Raw genomic sequence first — 20,326 nt, 5'->3', positions numbered from 1 at the left:
ATACAGCGTTATCATGTAGATGTATGATATACAGCTGGTTACTAGAGATGAGATTAAGAATAAAACCTTTTGAAAAAGATGATGGACAGTAACATAAGAACAAGAAGAATATTTCACTGATGGGCTTCGCTCAAGAGAGTTTGATGGGGAGAGAGCATACCTTCTGCTTAAGTGTCGGCATCCAGAAAACTCCAAGCTAACCAGTGAGGTCTCATAGATACCCCAGTGATTGGGAGCATCACTGCAACTCGTGAGGCTTGATGAGTTGGAAAGGACCTTTAAAGGCCATCTAGTCCAACTTCCCTGCAATGACCAGTAGAAACAGCTCAATCAGGGTGCTCAGAACCTGGTCCAGCCTGACTTTGAGATTCTCCATGAATGAAGCGCCCATAGAGGGGTATCCATGGTTGGGGCACCCATGGACTTGCCCGGGTATAATGTTCCCCATCCCTCAGAAGCTGGAGATGGTGATTCAGACAGAACTTGCTGTCACAGTAGGACCTCAGAAAAAACAGCAAGGACCACAGAGGCTCAGACAGACCTGTACAACCAGGGCATTCATTCCATCACTTCCACTGGGTGAACTTCAGGACCAGATGGGACCTACCAAGGCTCTGAGCAATGCTACATCACAGCACTAGCAGAATTCTCCTGCTCCATTTTGTACAGTGCAACTTAATGGCCCTATTGACATCTTCTGTGATATACGTCCTGTGATCAGTGCAATTACTGCATGTCATCACCACTGTAAATTTACCCAGCCTGAAACCATTTTAAACTTAAACTGCATACTTAAGAACTACTATCCACCTCCTCTTTGTAAATTAGCTATATGATTTATCTGTGGGAACCATTTCAAAAAGTATACATTCAGAAATACATATACCACATGATGTCTTTTCCATATGGCATCTCATAATTATTTTGCTGTGTGTGAACATGATGAAAACAGTTTCATAATTCTCTAAGGGTTAGGGTAAATTATTTCAATTAGACATATTTCAGAGCAAACATTACCTTAGGGTTTATTAATAATAGTACCTGAGAAGGAACAGCTGCCTTTTAAGCAGCGAGAGCTGTCAGCTTCTCACTGCCCCCCTTGTAGCACCCCTTTTGTGACTCTAAAAAAATGGCAGATTTTCTCATGCTTTACCTAAACAGAGAACTTGGCAGCAGAGACCTGGTTGTAATCCTCAGCAAGGGAGCTGGTGGGTGGATTTTTTCCCTATAAACTCTTGTATAAACCACACCAGTCTCCTGGTATTTATTTTGTGTAATGTTGGAAATCATACACAGATCCAACAGGCCATGTAAAAGAGTTTTGTAACTTCCTGAAATCCTTTCAGACGAAATCTTTTCTCCAACAGTGGTCCCAGGTCATGGGGATATCATCACCAGTTTTTAAGGGCAAGGTTCCTCAGCCGTTTGTAAGAGCAGAACTTTGAAACTAGGCAAGGGACATCTAAATTAGATCAGCTAATTATTAGGAATTGCTAATGGAATTATTAGAAAGATAATTAGGTTGTTGAGGTATACAGACCATTTTGTAAGCACTGAGCTTACAAGCAGCCTGTATCACAGTTTTTAGTGCCCCATTCCTCATCTAGTTGTTTTTATGTATTAATACCGTCGTATGGCGTGCACTGATTTTGAGCTTCAGCTTCTGTGGTTACGCCTCCTTGCAATTAACACTTCTGTGTTTAAAGACAAATGCCTATGAATCACTTAGGTGCATTCAACTCCCTAAAAACCTGAAGCTGAAGTGTGCTGAGAATCGATTCCTGTCTCTCCTCACCCAATTCTGCTTGCAGGGGTGAGGGAACTGACCTTAAATACACAGTCATTACAGCTGGGTTGAAGAAAGGGACAGAGCCTTTATGGTGATAAATAATACGGATACGATCATAGAGAGGGCTGGTGTGACTGACTCCTTGCTACAACCTGTGGGGTGGAATAAAATCTGCCATAGAGCTGTAGGTCTGAGTGGGAAGTAGGAAATTAGCTCCCACCAGCTCTGCTTATCCAGGACCATGCATGAAAGAGAGCTGGAGGCATCCAGTATGGACTGAAAGAACTGAAACTGAGAGCCCTCCAATAATGTCTGTGAAAGCATTTTAGAATAAACATATTGAGAAATCAACCCTCACCATCAGGTATGAGTGTCCCATCCCTGGAACTGCTCGAGGTCCCATTGGATGGAAATTTGGGCAAACTGACCTGGTGGGAGTTATCCCTGTCCATGGCAGGGGGGTTGGAACTAGATGGTCTTTAAGACCCCTTCTCATCCAACCCTTCTATCATTCTATGACTGTCAGCCTTTGAATCCTGCAGTCCTTGAGTAGCTGTGAACTGAGATGGAGCAGGTGTCTAATTTATATTGTGTATCACTAACATCACCTATAGATACATATTTACTTTCATATAAATAGCAAAAAAGGTATAAAGGGAATATACATACATGCATAACTGTGGGTATAATAAACACATACACTGCCCATGATTGCTTGAAAGCCAAAACCAGGATATCTAAACTGCTTAATTATCACCAGGCCAAACACAAGAGTAATACTACATCATTATCACACTTAAATCTTTTCATCTTAGCTACAAGAGGGGAAAAAAAAGCATTTCTAAAGAGAAAAAATGATTGGTAGAAAGCATTCAAGCTATAAAGTATTTCCTTTTGGTTCAGGTCCTAGTATTTTTGCCTGTCTCAACTTCAGGCAGCTCTATAACTCCGCTGAATGATTTCCAAAGGGCCTCTTGCCCATATCTTTGTGCAAGAATACTCACACTTAGCCATGAAATTGTCACAAGAGAAACTGTTTGCTTTACTGTCTTCCATGGCATTTTGATTTCCCTGCACCTTCCTAAAGAGGAACCTTGCATGATCCCAGTCCCACAAAGACATTCAGTGTCGGGTGCCACTGGCTCAAAAGCCAGGACTACTTCTCCCGCCCACTTCTTCTGCTCCCGCGTTTAAAAATCCAAAGAAAGTGAATGACTAAGAATCCAGATCCCCTGATCCCTTTAATATTTTGAACAAACAAGCCAGTTGTTTCACATCGCGTCTACTATTTCATTTGGGGAAAAACATATTGTCAATGGTGGAAACATCTAATCTCTTTCTGCATGTCATGCAAGGAAAGGACTACTATTATAAGACCTCTAATCTTTGCTGTCTCTCTGCTTAGTCCCATTATTTATTATTTTCCCCAATAACTAGACAAACATAATTACAGTTCATACGGTTTTACACTTTTCAAGATACCACACTTTGCTGAGTTAATTCTTTGAACAACTGTGCTGTAGAAATGATGCTTTCATGCTGGTACTCCCTGCCAGACCTTTCCTTCCTTAACCATTTGCAAATCCATTGGCTCACTTCAATCCAATTCAATAGAGATAGGAGCCCTGAAGACAATTAAATTCCTGTAACTTCTGCTAATATTGGCAGCTCGAGACAGGTAGGAGATTAAAAGGAGTGCCTCTGAGGCAGGAAGACTGCAACATGAGGCTCTACAGCACCATTTCTGTTGGTTTGGCCATAGCCAATAGGTACATATGGGGTTCTGCACAACACCCAGCCTCTCATGCAAGCAGCAGCTCAGGGAAAATGGAGGTATCATTTGTAGGCTGTATCAGGGGATGGGAAGTAGTGCAAGAAGGTGAAAACCTAGTGGGAAAGCAGGGAGATTGAGGACCCAAATTCAAAGGAATAGAAGCTTCAGTAATTCTATGTCTGAGGTAACAGTGTTTATATTGTTGACCTCATTTCCACAATGTCCTATTCTCAAAGCACTGTTTCAGTCATTTCCTACATTGCAATACACTGAGAGCAACCAAACTGACAGGAGTGCCTGTTATCCAGACTGGAGAATTTTGTAACCAGTTCTACACCCAGGCACAACATCTCGTCAACTGCCTATTGCTTCTGAACCTTAAAGATTACAGTAGAAATGCAGCAAGGGCTTATCTCATTCATCTGTACTGTAACTTCTTGCATACTGCAGGGCTCATGCTATTCTCATACCTGTTTACAGTAACATTGCCCAAATAAATCACATGTACACTCATGTTCAACAATTATGCAGTACTCTCTACTGGCAATGGGACTAGACTGGGAGTTAGGAGACAGACTTCCATCTGGTAGTAAAACGCTGTGGGACTATAGGAGGCTGTGTGTTTTTTTTCCCCCCTCTCTCCTTTCTTCCTCTCCCATACTTTGCCTCATTTATTAGTTCAAACTAAAAGTCCTCGAGCGGAAAGGCCTATTTTCACCAGATGTTTGCATGAGCCTAACACATTGGGAGCCCTTTCTTAGTTGAAGTCCAGATGGCCTATAGCAAAGTAGATAATAACAAGACTCACACACTGGCTTTCTTATATCTGTATGACAACATCACCTTTGAAATGGGAATACTTGACTATGCTGTAAGAATACATTTTCACTTGTATGTTTAACTGTAATAGGCCTACTAAAATACAAACACAGGAACTTAAAAGTGCCTTCATCAGAATTAATGGACAGTCCGACAAAGATCAAATTTGTCTTCTGCCAAGAAATTAATAATCTTAAAGCATCAGAGATTTTGTCATGCTTGCCTTCTTTTGTGTGCTGTACCCAGTCAGTGAACACATCTCTTACCCTGCCCCAAGAGAAAGACCAGACTTCTCACAAATACTGCCTGCCACCCACAAGCCTGTATCAAGACCCATCTACAAATTTCCTTTGCTTTTTGAAGAGAAGAAATTTTCCTTGACAAAGGTGATTAGCAGGCATTAAAGGCTAATCTTAGGTTTACTAATTCACAATTTTATCATATTTCTTAACTAGTCAAAAGCAAATCCCTCTTGCTCATACCTTGTTATGCTAATATTGCATGCAACCATCACTGGTATTTAATCTTTCATCAGAAAAAAAAATCTTAAGCAGAGATACTGACATGAGCCAAGGTGGTAAGGTCATGCACTTCAGTGTGTTTTTCAGGTTATTCTATTTAATCCCATCGGGCCTTTCTTCTATCTATATTGTATATTCAATTTGTACAATGAAGTTGTTTTATGAGATTGAGTTTGCTCATATGTTGTTAGTGCACTTAATTAAACTCAGAAATGCTTAATCCCTTCTAGGACCCTGATTCTATCCTGAAACACAGTGTTGTGTGGGCCCGTAGGGAGAGAAAGTCCATGTAATTCGACAAATTACAAAGGTCTCCCTGAAGTGTTTCCTTATATGTTGCATGAAGGGAGGAAGAAGGATGTGGATGAGCATTAGTTGTTGAACTGACCCATTTTGAAGGGAAGGACAGTAAGAAACACTTGGACCCAGTTCTAATACCCCTACAGTCTGGAGGCATGGCTTGATTTGGGTCCAACTGTACCCAAAAGCAGGAAAAAATAATATATATAAGGGGCTGCAGCTGCCTCCTCATTAAATATCGACCTACCGGTCCTCTGCCACAACACGAACCCACACACCTGGAGATCCATGGCAAATCCCCCTAACTACAAGGCTTGACTCTGCCCTCCAATACAACCTGAGCTACGGACACCCAAGATATATCCTTTCCTGCCTGTTCTGCAGTAGTTCTCTTACCTCCACCATCTCCAGACATCACTCCACAAGGTATGCGGTAAGACTTGAAGCAGACCCATTTCCAGCCCTCTCGTTTGTCTAATCCACTGTTTACTACATTTTCCAGTAAAGGTGCTGACATTTGTTTCAGGCTATGACTGAATCAGACCTGTGAGGTATAAACAACAGTGAGTATTAAGTAATTCCTCTTACAAGAAATAACTAAGCAATTTTCCCAACATTTCTTGGTTATGCCCAGATTTCTATGGTGCAGTGACTCATATAAAACACTCCCAATTATTTTAGTATTAGGCACACTAGAAATATTGAAACAAGCATCAAGGTAGCATGACTGTGAGAAAGGCTGAAAGGATGGCATAGTCAAGATCGAGACCTGACAGTCCACTTCAGCTAAATATTACGTACAAGGTAAGACGCATATCAGAGTTGTTCCACACCTGAAAACATGGATTATTGGTGGAAATCACCTACTAAAGGTTTATTGCAGTGTGGCCATCGAAATCAGACAGAAAATTCTTACAAACTCAGCCTTGATTATCACAGTTCCATTTTTATCAAATGCAACAACAAAAAAAAAATTGTGGAAAATAACACAACGAAAATTAAGCAGAATGTTCTTATTTTCACAGGGAGATTTGGTTCTAGCTTTTGGGAGGAGATTGAATTAGGCTGACATTTTCGTACAACCAGTACATCCTTTCGTCACTGCTGAACTGAGCAAGTTCAAAGTCTCTGAACAGAAATAACTGGTGGGCCAGTTGTGGATCTGACATTCAGAATCAGGCAGATGGTAAGCACGAAAATACAGTCTGGGTTAAATACTGACCACATTTGCCAGAAGCACAGACAGAGAAACCCTATCCACATCCAGATCACAGGCAGAGCACATCCAAATCTACCAAAACATTAAGAGCAGAATTCAGTATAAATTATTCCATCTTAAGAGTACATGGACATCTGACAGTATTTTTCTTTCATGCACTTTTCCTTCAAAAGGATGGAATTTTGCTCTGTGCTGGACACTTTGGCCAAGTGCTTTTTCCCAAATGGATGCAATCCCCTTTCTGATCTGAGTGCCTAACACCAGTCTCCTACCATCTCGTCCAGACACTGCCCTGCTGCGCTGACGGCTAGGAGGTGATATTTAAAGCCATGCCAATTGAGCACAACAGGGGATAGGCAGAGCAGAAGCAACAGAAGGAGGATTTTGCAAGAGCTCTCTAGGTCACGTTAAATTCCTTCTTTGGCCACGTCCAGTGTCCAGCCCGTATGCCTGAAAATCTTGCTTTAAGCTGTTATTTATTTGGAAATTCACTGTGGCTGTGGTTTAACTCTGCATTTCAGAGCTATTCTTTAATTGATACAGTGCTCTTCATCCTTCATAAACAATAATCAAAAGGCGCCAATACCTTGGAGGACAGGGAGGCAGGTGATCAATACCAGCAGATGACCAGGTCTCCGTAGGAACGTTATTTATACATCAAAATTTATACTGAAGAAGAGAAAGCAAGTCTGTAGAAGCTGTATTTCTTCGTTAAAAGACTCGTACCTTTGGCTAAGATTCAGTAAAAGCCTCGCAGACAAACTTCTTTGTTTCTGGCAGAAATAAATATTTATTACTGAACTGGGAAAAATACTCTTACAAAGTCTAACTATTTTAATAAAAAATTTAATATGTTTATTTCTTCCAGACAGGAGATAAAAAGCTGTCAGACAAATAATGGTTTAAATTACAGTGAGATGTTTTCTTTACCTAATCTTCCTTTTTCTTCTTCTCTCAAATCTATGCAGCATGCTCTGAATTTTTATTTTTAGTAAGAAATGTCAAGGAAACACTTTATAGTAAGTGGCTGTTCACTATTAATTCTTTTGTTATTAAACTTGGGAACATTAATTAGCATTAATCGCTTTGGCACTAATATAGATTTCCCACAATAAATTCTTTACACACATATACAGACCCTATAATCTAATCAAGCAATTTTCTCCTACCTACTTGGAAGGGAGAAAAAGAGCAAGGCTGTTCTCATTATTTCTACTGGTTTTTTTTCCCAATTCTGGGAAGGAGGTGGTGCAGAAGAAATGGAAACTATACATGAACAGAGAAAAACAATAACTATTGCCACACTCAGTGTATGTATGCTCAGTCAGTAGCTGCATGCTATAGTTAACATCACTGACCTTTTGGTAAGGAAAATAGACGTATGTAGCTCAAAGTCATCAAGCAAATCTATTTCCCTGCAAAAGCTGAGACGATAATAAGGCATTGCTTTTTTCTTAAGAAAGAAAATAACATCTAAAATAGTTTAGTAAATAGCACAGTGATTTCTAATGCTGCTCTGATACAGCCCAAATTTGCAGCATCGTAAGTGAATGCTGCTCTTTAGATAAACATAATAGAAATTTATCAAAAAGTCTTCCTCACAAAGAAGGAATTCAAAGTTAGAAATGCTACTTGCTGTGAACAAGGTGATCACAGGAGTATGTCCTGCTCTGTCAGGCTCTGGTGTTTTACACAGCAGAAAATTGAGCTGCTGAGCTCTTGTCAAGCAAGCCATGATCACATTTACTGATTTTCACACTGGCAGGTACTTTCTTTAAAGCACTGCAGAGAACTTTGCAAAATAAGGTTGTCATTACTCCTCAGATGCCCTAACTTGAATAAACATGATGAATGAATATGCTGTATTTCTCTGAACAAACAAGCTGCAAGCATAGAAGCTACAGTGTGACTGATTAAGTATGTACGTTGCTTGCCAAATCTCTGCAGATCAACACAGGACTTAAATCTCACTTTCACTTTTAGACTTATAATTATTCTCAGAATGAAGTTTCCATAATGAACGCTTAAAATCATTTATTTCAGATATTGATTTACAGCTGGAGGCCTTACATTAATACCTTTCTTGGTCGCTGCAGGCCTTCACCACTAATCAGGCTCTGTGCAGGTAGAGGAGAGAAAAACTACTCCATGATACCCTTCACTGATATAACATGCAGACATAGCATTTGAAAGTTCAAATTCATTCATCTAGTATCCAGCAGCAGAGCATTACAGCCCCAAACCAGCAGCTCCTTAAGTCCTTTCCTCTCACTTCATGCTAGATTGCATTTATTTAGTCCTTCCATGCAAAACTTGAACATACCAGATTGAACTTCTCTTCCCACATGAACTCCCACTCTTCCTGTCTGCACCTTTGAGCTCTTCAACATATTTCCATTTATTCCCAAGAACTCAAGCGTCTTTTGCTATCCTTTAAAATCATTCAAGGAATGCACATTTTGATAAAAAATTCAGTCTTTAGAAAAATGTTTTTTCTCCTTTTTTCCTCAATAAGTAAATAAATAAATAAATAAAATCATGGAACAAACAAGACACATCCCAACTTCATCAACTTGTACATCCTGCTTCCCCAAACTAAATCTTACTACTGCCCTCATACACTGCAAAATGCTGCTTTCAGTAGGCAGCTCAGAAGTATTTTTTATCTATCTATCTATATTAAGGAAACCGCAAGCTGGGAAGCTGCAGAGATGACATGCTGGTTGTAGGCCATCTACCAGCACTATTGTGCGGATGCACTGGGTTCACACACCTTCCTTCCCGTAACATTTTAAGGGGCAGAAAGTCTCTGTGGTCTTCCACAGCAGTTCAGACCATCTTTGATGACGGAAATATTTCAAGATTATATTTGCCAGTATTTCAGTAGTCCCCACAGGTAGGCAGGAGCTCTATGGAGAACACTACTTTAAATGCAGCATACAACCATTCTGATCTGGGAAAATCATGGGTTTCACTTACAAAATAAATACTTGCAATGCACTCGGCCAGATTCTCAGCCAGCATTACCTGACTTACTGCAGGTGAGGATCCTGCCTTTGTAGGCACAGAGCTTTTGAGTACAACATCTACTATATAAAGAGACTATTTTACAGGTGCTTGTGGAATACACATAAAACCACCATAAGGACAAGTAAATTCCTTGCTGGAAGAACCTAGCTGCTACAGTTCCATCTAAAAATACCCATCTACTCAGTGGATAAATGGCACCAAGTTCCCCACTGGCAGTGTGCTAGAGCATAGATCTAAGCAAAGGTAGCAGAACAAAACGTCCTTTTTTCATTTCCCACCATCCATCCTGCCATGAAGGCAACAAATCTTCTCTCAAGAAGCCTCTGTCTCTCAAATGAGCATCATCCTACCAGCAACTCCACAGCACAATGACATGGAATAAACAATGCTACCTGCAACATTCACCATTTGATAACATTTCAGTGCTGAATTTCTTTCAGTACCCATCAGTGCATGGATTGGATTTTCCTCTTCCCAGGACATCATGGAGTTATCAGTATTGACAGAACCAGGTTAACAGCGATCAAAGTAACACTACAAATTCCTGCCCCTAGCATGAACGAGTGTATAATTGCTTTCCCACCTCTCTTTTTTCTTTTTTTCCCCTGAGCTTAAAATTCACAGATTTTGGGTTGCAATACAAATTACTGTAAAGATTCACAAATTCTGAAAAACATCAGGTTGCAATACAAGTTACTGTGAACCACACTGTAATGGTGCATCCCTCTTTGCACCCTGCCCAAGGCCCGCTTGGGCTCAAAATGCCATTGCAAATGGGTAAATTCTGCTTAGCAATGTCTTTCAGCTGCTCATAGAAAAGGCAAGCTGAGGTTGCACAGCATATCTCTGTAATAAGAAAAAAAAAAGCATAAGTTCTGAAACAAGCGTAGCTTTTCAGTTTATGCCAGAATTAGGGAGAGCTACCCCAAGCCCTATATTAATCTAACAACAATAACAAAAAGACCAAACATGAGAGTCTGTCAAAATTCCCAGCATTGTACTTCCTCATTTTCAAGCAATTCGGATGTGATTCACAAGCTTACAGTTACCTTCTGGCAAAAAGACAGTAAATAAATAAATAAAGCCAAACATTCTCAGCTCCTACAATAGGAGAGACAAAACGCCTATGACTTAGCCAACCTGTCACAAGTTATAAGCATAAACACCACAGTTTTATATCTTCAGGAGGAACTTCAAATACGCAGAACAGCCTCTGGTTTTAATCTTATTTCTTTCCCTTAATGATTGACCTACATAAGCAACCAAATCCTTGACACTTTTCAGTGGTGTAGTATACGTTTCCCTTACATGTTCTTCAGTCCAGAGTCCCTAACCAATAATTACAAAAGACTGAGGACTGGAGCGTTACTGTGGTTGCTGCTGTATTTAGGAAGGAAAAAAAAAAAAAAAAGAAAAAAAGAAAAGAGGAAAAAAGATTAAAAAAGAACAACCTGGTGGAGATTTCAATCCATTAGCAGCACTGAGCTTGCCAGTTCTTTACTGCAGCATTTGACAAGGCTGTGAGCCAGAGATTAAGGCACGTCTCCTGAGGAAGGAAAAGAACAGGAGCTTCCACACTTCATTAAGGATACGTTTTATTTGCAAACTGCCAGCCCACGGAGTGGCATTGACTTTTGGGTCATGGAAAAGGTTGCAGTTGTGCACTTGAACTGTGCCAAGCTGAGCCAGATAATACCCTTAAAAAAGCAAATCACAGAAAAATGATAAGAAAAATAGGGAAATCTATGATTGCAAACGACCTAAAATAGGACTTGAAAAGTACCTTGTGCTCCAGTCAGGTTTTTCCTCCTCAAAAACTGTACTAAAGCAGGAAAACTGCCCAAAACAACAGGGAGCTGTTAGCTACAAAATACATATTCATGCTGTATTTTTTTTTTTATAATTTAAACATACATTCTCAGATTTATTTCACATAGATTGCTTTAAAAACGTGAATGTCCCTATAGGGTCGAGCCTTATCATTACTTGATCCTTTGCCAAAGACTGTACTGGCACTCCATGATCGTATACATTTTTTACTAAGCTATTGTTGCTTTTTCCTGGCTTGTTTTTCAAAATCTGAATAGAAATGCATAGCTTGTACTGTTCAAAGTATAAATCATAAATCACTCATCGTAAAGGGCCAATTCTTGGAGTCTTTATTTGGTATTTGCACTGGCAATTTCCCAATCATTTTCAAATGGAGTTGTATTTCAGTACAGGCATGGATGCCAGTAAAGGTAACTTTTCTTTGCTCCAGGAAAAAGAGGTTTAAGAATAAACCTTTGTGTTCAGTCCCAGATCTTCTCTGCACTAACATCAATAGTATCGTTTGCAATGAAATGTGTTCAATACCACAGAAGTGCCCAGAGGAACTTTACTGTGAAATCTGACTAAAAATAAGTCTTGAATTCACATGTGTGCAACTAACTGTGATTGCCAGCAGACTTTTGAGCTGCCCAGACTGGATAGGCAGTTGGTATGGTTGCAACCACTGCAAGTATCATCACAACTATTGCCCATTGAGTCATGCACTGCAAGACTTTTCCATACACTCTGAAGTCATAGGAAGAAAGAATAAAAAAATTATGATGTCTTCATCTTGTTTTGGCATACCCACTTCTTTTGTAAGGTTATAGATAGTGGCAGGAGCTGGATCTGGAAGAGCCTGGATTTGAACAGCTCACAGATATAAAGGAATCTAAAAAGGAATTGAAGGCCTACAACAGATGCTGATGTTAACCCACAACTCTCCCAACAACATTCCTCCCACCTGGCATTGAATTGAGGTCCTTGCGTGCAATCTTTCCTTCAGCAGAGTCTCTCTGCAGCTAGATGAATGCAGCAAGTAATTCTGGCAGAAGCGAAGGTGCAGGTACATAAAAAAATCTGAGATTATAGCGGTATACCTTCAACAATACCTAAAGAAAATAGAAGTAATTACTTTTTTTCTTCATCTGTAGCTGAACTAAAGTCATTTATGGACACAAAGTGCTCCTGCATTCTCTGTTTTTCTTCATTACCTGTGAAAATATGAACTTAATAAAATAATAATACATAAAGTAGCAAGAATTGTTGAAGTACTGCAGGCACAAAGATCTCAGTAGAATTTGTCTTTCTTTCTTCTTCTATTAAGTGCATACTGATCCTAGAGTACTCATTTTTAATTCACACATCCATAGAAGGGTCTATCTTATTCAGCCATAGCTGAGTGCTGGTTCCCCTGTTGAAATTCCTGGTCCTCCATGGTTTTCAGCTCCTAATGAGAATTAGTACCACTACTTTCACTCTAATCCAAGATGTCATGATGTCTTCACAATCATAATTAGCAGCAAAAATGGCACCTAAGCTCAGTCTAAGCAAAGATGACTATCTTGGGTAAGCATCATTAATGAGATCAATAAATCTACTTTGTTCCATTACCACAGCCATCTCTCCTCTCCTTCCTGTTGTGCTATTCATGGCCATACAGGGAAAGGGAAAAATCAACAGCTGTAAAAATTTCATTTTTTTAATCTTCTCCTTTTAGGATAACCAAGTGCGTGAACTTCGGAGGAACAGTTGAACTATTTCTAACGCTGAGAGTAAGGCTCAGTTCTGACTCAAGTTTCATGATTAAAGTTATCAGCCAAAATACAGCATTCATCCAGGGAAGAAGAATGTTGTTGCTAACAAGAGAGAACATTTGAACTGTTGGCCAACTTTGCTTTGTTCCTATAAATTTTCTTCACTTGCCATGTTCCTTTTGCAAGAGAAAAAAAACAAGCTATAAACATTAGTTAGCTTTGTGGTGAGGTGTTCTTCTGCCAACCTGAGGTTAGAAGGGAGCTGAGATCCCAAGAGCTAGGCTTTGTATTATAGTATTGTATTTTTGATGCGGTAGTTAGAAGTCAATTACTGTTTCCATTATAAACCCTGTTTTCCAAGGGTTTATACCTCAATCATTTTCATTTCCATCATGCTGAACTTGGCATACAAGCAGTATGAATACACAATTTTTAAATAGACTAAATGAAGCTGGCTCATTTTTAGATACAGAGTAGTCAAAAACTCTTTGTCAGATGATTTTTATTCATTGAATTTAAAAAAAAACTATAGTTTCACTTTAAAAACTGAATTTTGTCAGTGAATTGTCCCTGTGGTTGGGCCTGACATCTTTTACACCTTCTAAGGAAGGTAATTGTATTAATATATATATTTTATATATATATATATATATTTTTTTTTTTTTTAATATGAAAGCCTGCTGACAAAATTCTCTCTTTAAGATCTGATTTTCTTGGCATTTCAGATGCCAAGACTCCCACACCATATGTTTCATTGGAAACCATTGTGTATCAAGACCCTTATGGCTCAAAGGTGGATTTTATCCCAGTAAGTTTTTCTCCTTTTGGAAAACTGGGTCAAGGCAACAACTCAAAGGTCAAAGTCATCAGTGATTATATCTCTGGGGAATTCGAGTATCTTTGGAGTTGATGTGAGCAGAGGAACCATCCCTGCAGGTCTCCCCACCATGACTCAAGGCTGACGGTGGCAGGAGAGGCAGATAGAGGGCTGTCCACAGGCCAGGTGAGAGCCAGAACAGAGCGTGCTCTGTGCAAAGACCAAAATCCAGATGGTCACTGGCTGTTCAAGTCCTCCATCTGGGGCTGCATGTCACTCGGTAATTTCACTCAGCAGATGTTAATTGCTTAAAAGCTACTTCAGCTTAGAAAATTCACTTTACCAAGGCCACAACAAATATTTTCTTTGACTTCAATTTCCATGCATTCCTTCCACCTGATTTTCCTGCATTTTTTTTCTCTTAATTGAAGATAGTTGGAATCACAGAGCAGTGACACAGAAGTTTCACAATTCAGCTTTTCCACTAGTAAACAGACTCACATGCAATTCATCCCTGTGAATATCTATTTCTATAAAAAAAGTTTGCTTCCTCTGAAGTACAAAGAACTCAAAGTTGATTTTTACTCTAAGTTTCTGTTATTTTTTCCAACACATCTTCACTGTAGACCAAAACTGAAGACGAACTAGCTACTTATTTTTTAAGATGAACAATATCACCCCGAACTAAAGCATCATCCCACTGATATTTCAAATATTTTCTAACAAATATTTTTTTAGAGCATTCCAGTAAGATATGCGAGTTTACCCTAATTTTCCTTTTTCTTTTTTTTTTTTTTTTTTTTTGGAAAATAAATCATAGCATATGGCAAACAGGTATACAGATATTGGACCAGAGAGATTATCGCATTACAAAGCAGAAATGAAATAAAGATCTTACCCGCATCCTGGGCTCATAGAAGGGCTCCAAGAGGAAGGATCTCCAGATAGATATCCATCCTCCTTGGGAGTCAGCCCTTAAATGGGGTCTAGGAGGGGTGCAGCCAGGCTCCACCCCTTCCAGTCACTCAGGTGAAATTGCGTTCACCTGTGCCCCTGCAGCTGACTTGGTGCTCGCCTCAGATGATCAATCAGAGGTTCAGGCCATGATTTAACTGTTCCCGTACATCATAGTAAAACTGCAATTCACCAAAATCTCACAGAAGATTGAGGTCAGAAACAGGAATAGCACAAACATGCCATGGGACAGACTTCCTGCAGGTTGCTTTTTCCCAGCACAGAAAATGAGCAGAAAGTTATGAGGTGCTGATCCAAACTTTGCTGACGATGAGGGATTTTGATAAGCTTTAGATCAAAATCTTATTTCTCATCTGCTTTGGAGCGAGAGAGAATCTAGGCTGATGTTTGTGAGATCGCCCAACATTGCTACCTCTCTGCACATAACCACCACACCAAGGTGAGGTACCATGTTGGTTAAGCACAACACTGAGCTTTGTCACTGTTGCCACTTCCATTGCATTTTTAGGCTGACACAATTTTTTTCTCTTGTGTAATAGGGCGTAATACAAAGGTGGAAGACCCAATATTGGGTTGCCATCTTCCCTTTCACAGTCTTGGTGCAATCACCTCAACCCGCATGCTCTTAGCGCATGCTCATGTCATGTTTTTGTGAACACTGACAAGAACAACTATCTTGAAAGCTATCAAAGCCATCTTCATTATCCTTTATGGGCTGTGTAGAAAATGTCACCACTATTAGACATTTAACTGGAGTGCAGCAGAATGGTTTTGCTGGCCCCCTCCAGTTCTTTGGGTAAAAGCTCTGTTCATAATCAGTTTCTGCTTTTTTTAATGACCCTCAAGAGGTCCCTTCTGGTACACTTCAGTTCCCTTTCCAGCGTCCCATTGATTTTACAGACTTTAGGAACTTGCTCTTAACCTTCTGCTTTTTCCTGGATCGCTGCTGAATGATTAGGCACTACACAGCCTTTTGTTACCCTGAACACCAAGAGATATCTGGAGAATTAAAACACCAGCTTCAATAACGTTTGCTAGAGAAAGAGAGCACTCTTCTCTCAGGGCTATTCACCCTATTTATGTGCACGATTTTTTTTGGAAGAATGACTTCAGATTTTTTTTTTCTTTTGTAAGAAACAAAGAAAACGAAGCTATCTTCTTGAACAGAAGAATGAAATTCACTCAAGAGCTCACATTTGTACCATGATTTCTAGCAGCAGAAGTGGAAGCATTTAGTGTTGGGAAAAGGAGGGCAGAGCCTGGTGGGTAGAGCGTAAGCATAAAAAGTAATGTTTTTTTTTTGTTTTTTTTTTTTAAGGATTTTAAAGGCTTTTCCAAACAAAGTCTTTCCAGTTATATGATTTGATTCACGTGGAGCCACATCAATGCCAGAAGTACATGCTCATGGGGTGTGGTTTCTCTTTTTTGAAGTTAGAGTGGTTGGAGAGATACCTCTCTTAAGACATGTCAGGTAAATTCAAGGAGAAAGAGCTTGGTGCAAGGGCATCCTCTTAATCACAGCACAGCAGAGATGCAAGGCTGTGATTAAAAGTGGTGCTCCTCCAAAAGCTCTGCCCCTCCTCACGTGCTCTTACTTCACCAGCATACTCTCACCTGCAGAGAGGACTGCTTGCCCCTGTATGATTTTAGGGCCGCTTCAACACTGTGCAGTGCCCAGGAAATGCATAAAAATGCATTAAAAAAAAAAAAAAAAAAAAAAAAAAAGATAAAGGACAGAGCTCTGGCACCGTTCTACAGAACATCCCCAAATTCTTCCTGGAAGGTGAAGTTCAGGCAACCCCATTTGCACCAACAGGTTCGGAGCAGCGTGCAGGGGTGGCTGCAGCCCAATTACCACCCGCTCAGCTCTTGCTGCCTCTCTGAAGGATGCTGAGGGGAGAAAACAACCTTAAACCCGAAACAGAAATGGCATTCTTCTGCTTGTTGTCGAGACGCCAGCTGAAAAGGAATCATTATAAAGAGGTTGATGTTTTCGGGGGGAGACAGAGGACTCACCCGAATGATCCCAGTTAAGGGCCTTAACAGAGAGGCGGCTTAACTCCGCTTTGGAAGTGGTGAGCCGCCCTGCTTGGCTGAGCTTGGATTGTGTTACTGCAGGAACATGGCACAAACAGGGATACCCCCTCCTTTTAAAAACTGCTCGCTCCCGAAATAGCAACACAATTTAGCAATATTTTGTATCAAGACAATTACACTGTAGCATTATTGTAGTTTTAGTACCTCATTAAAACAAAAAAATGTTAAATCCTTGTTTTGTTGAACACAAGAGATGAATAGTAAATATTGATTTAGAATGAATGCAAACATTTCCCTAGGAGTGGATAATTACAGCCTTTCTATGCAAAACACTTATATTTGAAGAAGCACTTCACTTACTTTGCCATGTGGTATACATTCTTTAGTACATTTTAAATTATACGTTGTCCTGGACAGTGTCTGCTCTATAATTTCTTGTGTCTCTACACCAGAGTCAGTATGTAATTTTAAACTGCAAACTTTCTGCCAACTAGGAGAGGAGAACAGGCTTAACTCTTTCCCGGAGCCGCTCTCAGGAGTAACCCAGGCTGCACATGCAGACATGAGGCCGGTTTGCTCAGGGCTGGAGCAGCACCGAACGAGTTTGGTTTAGCTGGAATCCCACAAAGATGCTACTCCCAGCAGTCTTCGTTTTTCACACGACATTTTCTGATTACGTACGAGGCCTGATGTGCTCTCATTTCCAGCCAGATCAAATGGAGTCCAAAAGTTTGAACAAACCGGAGAATTTGCAAATGAAGAGCTGAGCGTTTGGAAGAGAGCATCTAGGTTGAAAGCTCCCAAACACATATTTCAAGCAAATTATTTATCCTACTTATTTTGGCATTCAGACACTCATTTGCAGACGGAATGGGACGCGCTCAGCTCTTTCTAAGAAGAGTCAGACGTGCACACCATGCTTCGTGAGAGCAGAATTTACGCACAAAGCCCCCGCCGTGCATTTTAAACCATATAGGTTTATTAGGCTGCAAGGCTGGGATGTAAATTCATACGCAGCTTAATCAGGCTACACGAACATGAACACAATATGCCCCTGCAGTAACTCGAGAGATTAATCCACATGACTTGTGCATTTTGTTATCTTATGCAACCACAAGCACCCCTAGTGCATGCATTTTATGGGCCAAATTTTCCAAACCTGGGACCTTGCACCTAAATTATTTCCATCAGTATTCACATCCTCATCTTCCCTTCCCCAGAACAGAGAAAGGCCTCCATGGGTATTTAAACACTTCCCAAACCACACAGCATTTACAGATATGCTTACATCCCCTTGACACATCACACCAGGAGGGGCTCATGAGTTTTGCTGGATACAGAAACTTCAGCCCCACAGCAGTCTCTGGTTAATTTGCTGCAGTATTGCAACGGCACTCAAAGGGGGAGCAAAGAGGATCTGATTGTGATTCCAGACATTGACCATGAATTGCATCAACTAACCCAGCACCAGCACTGTGAACAAGAGCACAGTGCTGTTTAGAAGCCGTTATGCTTGCCATATACTCTGATTGCCTCCAGTACTTTCAGTAAAACTGAACTACAGACTACAGCTCCAACACTTGCATACACACTTGAGTTTGCTCACAAAGCAGATCCCAGTGTGAACACTCCTGGATTTTTCAGCCTGGAAAATCGTGGAGTATCTCTTACTGTACATTAGATTTAAATGTGGATTTAAACAGATTTGAGTAAAGCTTGCATTAAGGGGAAAAAGATAGAGAAATGAAGAAGAAAATGGAATTTATTATTTAAAAATACATCCGCTGTTCAGGAGGGGAAAAAAAAGAGAGTGAGAAAGAAAGACTAAAAGTATATCAAAATATAGAACGTGATAGCCAAAACAGAGAAAGTTTGCTGGAATAAGAAATGAGGTGTCAATGCCCCACACTTTCCTGAAGATAGTTCTGATGAGCCCCACCTTCACCCATTGCCAAACCCCTCCATGTCGAGGTTCTACTCAGCAGCCGATTGCAATGAGGTACATTTCATCAACACATGCCTCCTAAGTCAGCTTTGTACTTCCAGAGAAGCTTAATGCAGCATTAAGGCAAGAGACTTCAGTCCTGTGGGCAAAGCTATGTGTCTACAAGGAAAATATTCAGCCTCCCCACTTGGCACCTACCCCTGTGTTATTTGGAGGTAGCCACAGCTCTGCAACAGCACCCAGGATAGTCCCGCTTGGAGCGACTGAAGAAATCTCCCACTGGAATTTACTGGCTTTAAAATTAGCTTTTCCCCTTGCCCCTTATTCCGAGGATTTGCATAACCATGGGGGAAAAGACGACACGAGATAAAAATAAATTTGGCTGCCGCAGATCAGAAATCAAGGGGAAAGTGTCAGGGCAGTGTTTTGCTTTGGGTTTTAGTGGAGACAAAATAACTTAAACTACTAGGAAAGATAACGTATGAGTAAGAAAATTCCCCGAGCCATCAGAGGATGTGTTTTCAGCTTTTTTACATTTCGGTTTTATTTTCTCACAGCAATGAGAGAGGATGAGATTGGAGTCCCATAACCACGCTGGCGCAATCCGCGCGCCCTACCTGGATCATCAGGGATTGTAAATCATCATTTTATAAGAATTTAACTTTTCTGCTTCCAACACAATCAAATGCAGTGGTGAGGGGGCCACTCATCATGACAAAAAATATACTTCAGAGTCTTTCTTGAAGTGCCAACTCCAATAAGTTCTCCGAGTGAAATTAAATGTACACTGTTCTTCCAAACCACAGTTTCCCCCTGGGATGGACGAATCTCAAGTGGGGGCTGAAAGGCCAGTTGTACCACAGCCACGGGTTACACCCATTTTTGCAGGTTTTTTTAACTACTGCGTGTAGCATAACTTGTATTCCAGCCCACTCGGTGACTGTGCTTTCCAGCATTGGTAATAAAAAAAGAAGTCTTCATAGTTTCCACACTCCGGCACTAACGAGTGGGCCAGTCTGCATCTTCCCTTGGTTTCTCATAGTTTGGTGTTTGTTTGCTTTAAAGCCTTCTCCATGAAGCAAAGGGCAGAAAAGAAAGAAAGATCTGATGTGTGGTGTAAGGAACGGTTGGTGCTGAGTTTGAGAACAGCAACCAAGAGTCATTTTTGAATAGACATTAAAATGGAAAAGCCCTATTAGCTCATACACCTCATCCTCCTGCCAACACGATGTTGCTCCATGGAGTGGCTCCATGGAGTACTCAGGCTCAGCACTGAGCACTTTGCTCCCACCACCATGGCACTCCCCATGAAACCGCACCATCTGGGATGTCCTCTGCATCCCAGCATCCCCAAAATACCTAGGGCTGAGGGCTGAATGTCCCCATTCTGCACACCGCTGGGTACCGGCAGAACCCCACCCCAGTCAAGGAGCCAGCGCTGCCCTATTGGCCAAAGCAAACATCGTGCCATGCAAATGGATAACAAAAAGCAGAGCAGAGGCTAAATGCAATGCCCTCCTGGGGGAAGAAAGTA

The 20,326-nt window shown here is 40.7% G+C and overlaps 1 long non-coding RNA gene across 18 annotated transcripts in view; it reads right to left on the bottom strand.

Moving 5' to 3' along the window:
- LOC107053852 overlaps nt 1–20,326 on the bottom strand; it is a 195,570-nt gene that overhangs the window by 102,947 nt on the left and 72,297 nt on the right. For 17 of the 18 annotated variants that reach the window (XR_005861391.2, XR_006939940.1, XR_006939932.1 and 14 more), the window contains 3 exons: nt 12,226–12,373; nt 7,009–11,149; nt 5,600–5,747 (listed from right to left, as the gene is read on the bottom strand). This is a non-coding gene — a long non-coding RNA (uncharacterized LOC107053852). The remainder of the gene's footprint in view (nt 1–5,599; nt 5,748–7,008; nt 11,150–12,225; nt 12,374–20,326) is intronic. The other variant, XR_006939938.1, reaches the window with a different exon arrangement.

Source organism: Gallus gallus, chromosome 7 (assembly GCF_016699485.2).
Source record: "Gallus gallus isolate bGalGal1 chromosome 7, bGalGal1.mat.broiler.GRCg7b, whole genome shotgun sequence".
Taxonomy (NCBI): Eukaryota; Metazoa; Chordata; class Aves; order Galliformes; family Phasianidae; genus Gallus; species Gallus gallus.
The sequence above is the reverse complement of the archived record's forward strand: the minus strand, read 5'-3'. Positions and strand labels throughout refer to the sequence as shown.